Genomic DNA, 7,500 nt, shown 5'->3' with positions numbered 1-7,500 from the left:
TACTCTTCGTAAAGAATTAGAAACGCTTTATCGCTCATACAACCAGCAGCATAGGAACAAATTAACGCCTCTCTGACATCCTGGAACGACATTTTATGACGCTTTGGAAAAGTTCTCAAAGAAAAAAGTTTGAGCTTGCTTGTTTATAAAGTTCTAGGCTGCGAGCAAACTGTAAAGTTCTTTTTGTATGGTGGCCACTGGCGCTCGCGCTACCGTTCCCGCCAAAATTTTCGTTCTCGACCTAGTCCCCGAGAATTTTACCTACGCTCGTCCAACCGTAGTTTTTCAACCGTAGTCTTTAATCTTAAATTCTCTATTACTCGATTGAGTACTGTAGAAATAAAGGTGTTGTTAGAGATTTGGCGGCGCTCTGTTAATTAAGAAAGACCTGCCAGTTAGAATACTGTAGCAAAGTGTTTGATGGATCACAGGCGCCCTAAGCTCAGTGTGAGCATAGCCGACAAAAATATAAGAATTTGTATGGCAATCCCGATAAAAAGCTTAAAAAGATAATGGTATGAAGAAAAATTCAATTGAAAAGCCGTTGTCACTAAAGTACGGAACGACCTGAGGTGGTTGTAGATGGTTTTAGGTGGTTTTAGGTCGTTCCATGTTTTAGTGACTACGATTAAAAAGCCCGACCTTATTTCCATTGTGGATAGCTTCCTTCCTGTGTGGTTATTTTCCAGATCTGATGCGATTTGAGCCATTTTTCATTTTTTTTGGTTGTCAATGGTTATAACAAAATCCCAAGGCTGAAGACTGAATTCCCAGGTGCCACCAATTTGAGTCAAATATTCCTGGATAAAATGTTCCCACGGTCACAATTCCACATCACAATCAATTGACGAAGATTGAACTTTCATCTCAACCCACCATCAACACAATAGCAGTCCTGCGAGCAACCTTTAAGGCAGTACTGTTGCAGGAAAACAGCTTTTCAAAAGATACGCTTCCACACCAAAGTGGCCACGGCTTCAACCGTTGATAACAAACTTAGCCTTACTGAGATGGCAGACCATAGTATTGTCACCCGCAAATTTCTTTATTCCCCTGGGTCCTGACATGACTGTATTGACTTAAGCTTTCAAGGAATGAAAATGCAAATAAACTTTGTTCTCATAGGATATGGTGCTTCAAAGAGTTTGTGGCTGGACTTACAGAAGCCAGTGAAATTTAATTATTAGCATCTGAGAGAAAACAGTCGTGTTGGGAGACTCAGGGGAATAAAAAAAATTGCGGTTGACAAACTACGGGAACAAATTTTATTTGCATAATTAATATTAATACCTTGACTTCTTGATAAATACAGTTACAATTGCGAACAGCCTACGACATACAAGTCCTATTTACTAATAAAAGTAGCATGAATGCGCAAAAGTTTGTTTACTACGGCTTGCATTATCGCATCTTTCAACGCTTTCCGGCTCTGCGAATGTGTTTTTGAAGTTTGTCAACACGAAGCAGGCATGACTGTGATTGGACGTGACCGAGTCAATGCAGTCATGTCGGGACCCAGGGGAATAAAGAAATTTGCGATTGACAAAACTACAGTCTTCCATCCCGGTAAGGCTCTGTTTGTTATCAATGGTCGAAGCCTGAGGTCGCTTGCAGGACTGCTATTGAGTTGATGGTGGGTTCAGATGAAAGTTCAATCTTCGTGTATTGATTGTGATGTTGAATTGTGACCGTGGGAACACTTTATCCAGGAATATTTGACTCAAATTGGTGGCACCTGGGAATTCAGTCTCCAGCCTTGGAATTTTGTTATAACCATTGACAACCAAAAAACTGAAAAATGGCTCAAATCGCATCAGATCTGGAAAATAACCACACAGGAAGGAAGCATCCACAATGGAACTAAGGTTGGGCTTTTTAATGGAGATTTTCTTCATATAATTATCTTTTTAAGCTTTTATATCGGTATTCCAATACAAATCGTTATATTTTTGTCGGTCATGCTCCACACTGAGCTTGGGGCGTCCTGGGGGAACCCCCCCCAACAAAATTGGTTTACACTACAGAACTACGGGAGCACAGTTATTTCGAATATATTTGAATAAGCATAGATGAAACTTTTCATTCTTTTTTCGCTTGGCTTTAAAAAGATTGCTACCAGTTGTATTCTAACGGACATCATCCTTGGAGGGGTGGGAGAAATCACGAGAAATGACAGGTAACCCAATTTCATGATTATCATGTTTTCGTCACCAATGGCTGTAACGGTGCAAAATAATTGGAAATTTTTGGCAAACGGTGGATACTCTACTGGCAACACAAACAAAACATTATGATATATAATACTGGTTTGTTTGTTTCCGTCCGTAACTTGCTCTGTTTACACAAAATGTCCCCATCCTAATTCAAACGATTTTACTCGTTAAGGGGGGCGGTCCAAGGCAGTTTAGGTGCCAATGGGTTTTAAATTTAAAAACATTAAGCGTGTTTTTTTGCATGTTTTAAAAATTTTTAATTTTTATGTTTTTTGTTTAACTTAAACTGTATTTAAGCATTGAAAGAACATTGACAGTGAGGTTTAGAGATGAACTGAAGAAATGATTCCTTGCACCTTGCTGGATAATTAACGCAAATTAATTGCGTTCAATTGTCTGGCACGTGTGAGGATCATTAGCTTTAATTTGTACTTAGTTTAAGCAATTTTGGGTACGTTTTGTTGAGTTGTACCATAGCCTCACCAAGACACCAGGTGAGATTTTGGAAAAATTGAGACTTTGAGAATTCTCCCAAATCATAAGATTTTATATTGTAATTACCGGTATTTGTTTGGTTATAACTTCATTCTGCCCTATGACTAATATTTTTGCCTCTAATGAAATCACAGTGACTACAAAACAAGTTCCGCAAATTTGTGAATGCAATTGTTTTACCGACATAGAGCTGTAATGTAGATATAGCTTTTTGTGATTATTGAACAAAAATTTAATTTAAACTCGCAATCTCACGACAAAAACCTTGACCACACTTTGTCCAGCCTTGGGTTACCCCCGCCTCCCCTTTTCAATGTTTGTTTTAGCCAGGTAACTTTAAAACCACATCCCATTATCAAAGACGTAAGTGAGGGTCTTTCAAGGATTTTCGATGAGGATTGTAGATTTTAAGTTTAATTATACGGTGGTAAATCCTTGGATACCTTTTTTCACGTGCAAAGGCCAACACTACAACAAGGTTAGTCTGCATTTAAATTAAATGTCTTAGACAAGTGCTAGTTGTAAATGGGGAATAGAGAATATGCTTCTTTTCATGATTTACTAGCCTTGATAAAATGGAAGATTGCCCCACCACCGTGGCAGAAATTCTACCACAATTTTTGAATTTACAATGTCATCCTAACAATGGTAGCACCACAATTCCAATCACAACATCAAGATTCCCTTTGGTTTGAAAGTTTTTTCAGGTTTTGTACAATGAAAACAACCAGACAATCAGTGGGAAAAGTGTGTGCTTGACCATGGAAAAGGAAGCCTTATAATTATGTTTACAATAATGTTACATTTCATTTAAAATTGGCTACTGGGATCAAGTAATCTTTCTTCGTCTCTTTTTTCTTCAAATGTTTTAAGTGTAATATTAATTATTAGTTTTATTAAAAATTGTAACAAACGTTCACTGGCTATATATTATAAGTTAAAACTTTCGAGCTTTAGGCTGTCATGCTACAGCCTTCAATGGATATGAATGGAAAAAATGACAAAACTACATATATACACCAATAGGTGAGACTAAGGTTTCTTCTCGTATATCCAACAAGACACTAAGAATTCATAGCACAGACCGCTTCGATAGATCATGCAGATAACAATTCAAGGCTGCTCCCTAATCAACAATCTATTCCTTTTCAAAAAAGACCAATGTAGTTTTCTTTGACACTTTTATGGTATATTTTTTCCCGTTTTAATATATTTCTTGTAAAGTCTACACCTTTTTATTATATATATCTAATTGTAGTTTGCATTTGATAACATTCATATCCTCTGAGGGCTGTAATCCTGACAGCTGAAAGCTCGAAAGTTTTAACTATATATAGCCAGTGAACCGTTTTTAACAATTTTTAATAGTTTTTGCTCTTGCTACGGTTCCTCTATTTTTAAACATATACTATTTTCTTGCTTATCACTCCCCTTACTCGTAAAATTTTAAGATTTTAATTTCGAGCACAAAACTTTTAACTTTATGAGGCATTTTTTATTTCGAACTTAATGTTGACAAAAGCATCAAAATCAACCACCACATTCCCCATTTTGTGCAAATGCTCAGACACGGGGAACGAGTACTTTCATTGGTCAGATGTAATTTCACATGAACTCAAGGTAACGGCAAAGCAAAAAGAGAAAGGAAAAGGAACAAAATGTGCTTCGCGCTTGAGCTTGTGTCGTTAGTGAAACCAGGCTCTTGATCGACAGGTACAAAATTGTCATCAATGTGTTAAATGGATGACAGTGGCAAAGAGTAAAGAAAACTAATTCCAGTTTTGGTCCTGGTTTTCATGCTAGATTCCATTGTTTTCCAGATGAAAAACTAGCCTAATTTTTTGATATGACTTGATGTGTTGAGGTGTTCGTAAAGACTAATTAGTGGATGATTTGTAGTGACTTGATTGTAAAGCACCATTGATTAAATCATATATTATGCACAATTTAATTGCAGCACCATAGCAATATTAAAACTTAATTGACGTCCTGGGGGGTTCCCCCATTGATGAGTAAAATTCACTTGGTGTTGACAGTAGTAAAATACATACAAAGTAAACTGGTTTTCAGGCCAGATTCGGGTGAAACGGGTTAAACATAATGTTAATAAAATAATATTAATTATAAAAAATTACATTTAATTTATTGCAAACAGCCCCGTATGCTTGGCTGGGTAGTTAAAAACTATTATTATCCTCAGTGTCGGTGGCTAGTGGTGGATATTTACAGTGCCACGAAGTTGGCAACTAAGGTAAATATCAACCCACTAGCCACCGACACTGAGAGTGAATAAGTTGTTTCTGTAGTATATATCTAATCAGTGAGACAATATAGCACAGAAAGAGGCGCTTACCTCATTTATTCTACTGCACCAATTACAATGTTTTCAAGCATAAATTCCTGCGCGAGTTGCTTGGAGGTGAATAGCAAAGTGTATATGCGCACTTTCAAGTAAGCCAATCAGAGAACCCCCCCTTTGAATGCTTTCCCACCGGTTTTAAAATAATAACCGTTACTCCAGGGCATATTCGATGATAGCTTACCCAGTAAAGCAAACAATTTGAAAGCCGGATAGATCAATGTTACTTGTGGAATAATAATAATCATAATCATAAACCACAATGCTTAAAACCTTTTTGGTATTGCTGTCCTATTGCAATCCAGGGTACCATAACACCACGTGGTGGTGTCGATATTCGTGTAGCAATACCCCTACCCCCCCCCCACCCCCCCCCCCCCCCCCAAATGTGTCGATATTATTAGTTAAGAAAGACCTCTTTCCAGAAGGTCCAGACCTTGAAGCATTTAACTCTGGTTCAGAGCTGGGTTTTTTTGTTAATTTAAAACTTCCTTAGTGGATGCAATGTAAGCTCGTGCATTATCCCTGCGCGTGCGGCTTGTGAGTAGGAGGAGTGATCTTTATTTTTGTGTCCCATAGTTGGACCATTAAAAAAGCTGTCCTAAATGCCACAAGCTTTGTATTGTTCCAATGAAATGAGATCCAAGTTACATGGCTTCAAGGTCATGTGCTTCTATCCTTTAGATTTGTAACCTCATGTCGCCCTTTGAAGCTGTCTTTTTGCATTGCTTCAGAATGACCATTTTGTGTTCCTGCTTTTACATTTTTTCCTTTCGTTTTCTAGAGTAAACTGTTAAGATCTTTATGGCGTCCTGGAGAAAATTAATATTGTATAGGTGTTACTAAAATATTACATTACATGTAGATGCAATGTAAAGTGTTCTAATTTTATTGCATAACTGAAAGACCAATAAAATACCAAACCATTTTCAGTTTCCTATTCCTCTCACAATGTCATAAAGGCAAATCCTAAGTAATGGCACATAGAATTAATACATTTTCAGCAAAAGGCCCATCTTTAAACATGAACAACACAGGCAGCAGATGGCCTACTGCTAAAGTTGCCATCGTGGCCAAAGGTGTGATGCTCCTGAAACCATAACAACGGTGATATTTTGTCGCATACATGTCACCTGGGATTTCATCGTCTTCATAACATGTTGTCAAGCACGTCCCCCAAAGTAAAACACCCCGGTAATCATTATGTATTCTTACTTGCTTATTATGTATCCTTGTGTCCCTTTGTCTGTGGGCGCGATATCCTTTTTCAAGTATTTCGGTGTTTATTTCTTTGTTTCTCATGAGATGTAAACGGTTTTCTATGAATTATAAAGTACATCAAAGATAAGTTTTAATTGATATGTCTGTCCTTTTTTTTTTTTTTATTTATTTTTTTTTAGGGTTTAGATATTGCAAACTCATGAGGTGACACCTATTTCTGGTATTACTTAAAAATACATTTTGCTTGCGGGGAGGGGGGGGTTTTCAGAAACAGGAAATAGACACTGAAAGCCCGCCAAGATCCCATGATTTCTCTTCCAACTCCAATAACCATCTTGGTGCACATCTCTCCTAGTTTACAGGAAATAGTAAAAACTTTAGGTGAAAAATGAACGAAGTACTTGGAATCGCCATCCTGTTTATTATAAAATAAAACAGTAACTGAATTGGACCGAGAATCAATCATAAGAACGCCTACCTCCAAACCCCTCTCTGGGCTGGGTACTATCTTTTCTTTTGCCTTGGGGCCTCTCTTATCAATATCGTTGTCACTTGCTAGAGTTGAGTTTTAATTTCTCCATGATCTGTTGGTTTTGCGATTGACATGGCACGCAATAAATTAATTAAATTGCTTTCAGGGGTTGCTTGCTTTCTTCTTTCTTTCATTATTTCCCCTGACGCAGGATTTGGTCTTAGACTTTTCACAAAACATATCAGGTGCTTTACAAAATTTCAAGAAAGATCAGATCAGGTATGAAAAACCAACTATAGTAACAAAAGCGCCAAGAAATAGGCGCCAAGAAGCGTTTGTCCTAGAGTTAGATTTCCCGCTCTTTTGTGTATATTCCATAAAAGGAATTCTTGTATTGAGCTTTTTTTCTAGGGTCCTTCCCTCGCCAATGTGAGCGAGGCTACGTGCGTTTTAGGCTGTGATGCGGTTTGGACTGGTTATATGATTTACAAACTCCTCATTCTTTCCCCGTGTTGGAATCAGTTTAAGAGCGGTACGGAAATGTCGATCGAAGAAAAAGCTTTTTTTGTCCCCATTGTGAAGACTTTGTAGCACCGCGAACCTTTCGGAGACACAAGGCCGCATACTTCAACATTAAAAATGCTTCTTTGGGATGTTTCCAACAATGTTCCTCTATCAGATAGAATTTTTCACTGTTGAAGTTGCCCTGAAACTCGGAATTTGACCAAGTGGATGAATGG

At 37.6% G+C, this 7,500-nt stretch overlaps 1 pseudogene; it reads right to left on the bottom strand.

Annotated features, from left to right (window-relative positions):
- Positions 1 to 92, bottom strand: part of LOC138004284 (uncharacterized) — a 950-nt pseudogene extending 858 nt beyond the window's left edge.
- Between the last annotated feature and the right edge of the window lie 7,408 nt (positions 93 to 7,500).

The sequence above is a fragment of the Montipora foliosa genome, chromosome 5 (assembly GCF_036669935.1).
Source record: "Montipora foliosa isolate CH-2021 chromosome 5, ASM3666993v2, whole genome shotgun sequence".
In the NCBI taxonomy this organism is placed as follows: Eukaryota; Metazoa; Cnidaria; class Anthozoa; order Scleractinia; family Acroporidae; genus Montipora; species Montipora foliosa.
Note: the sequence above shows the minus strand (reverse complement) of the source record. Positions and strands in the feature narration are given on the sequence as shown.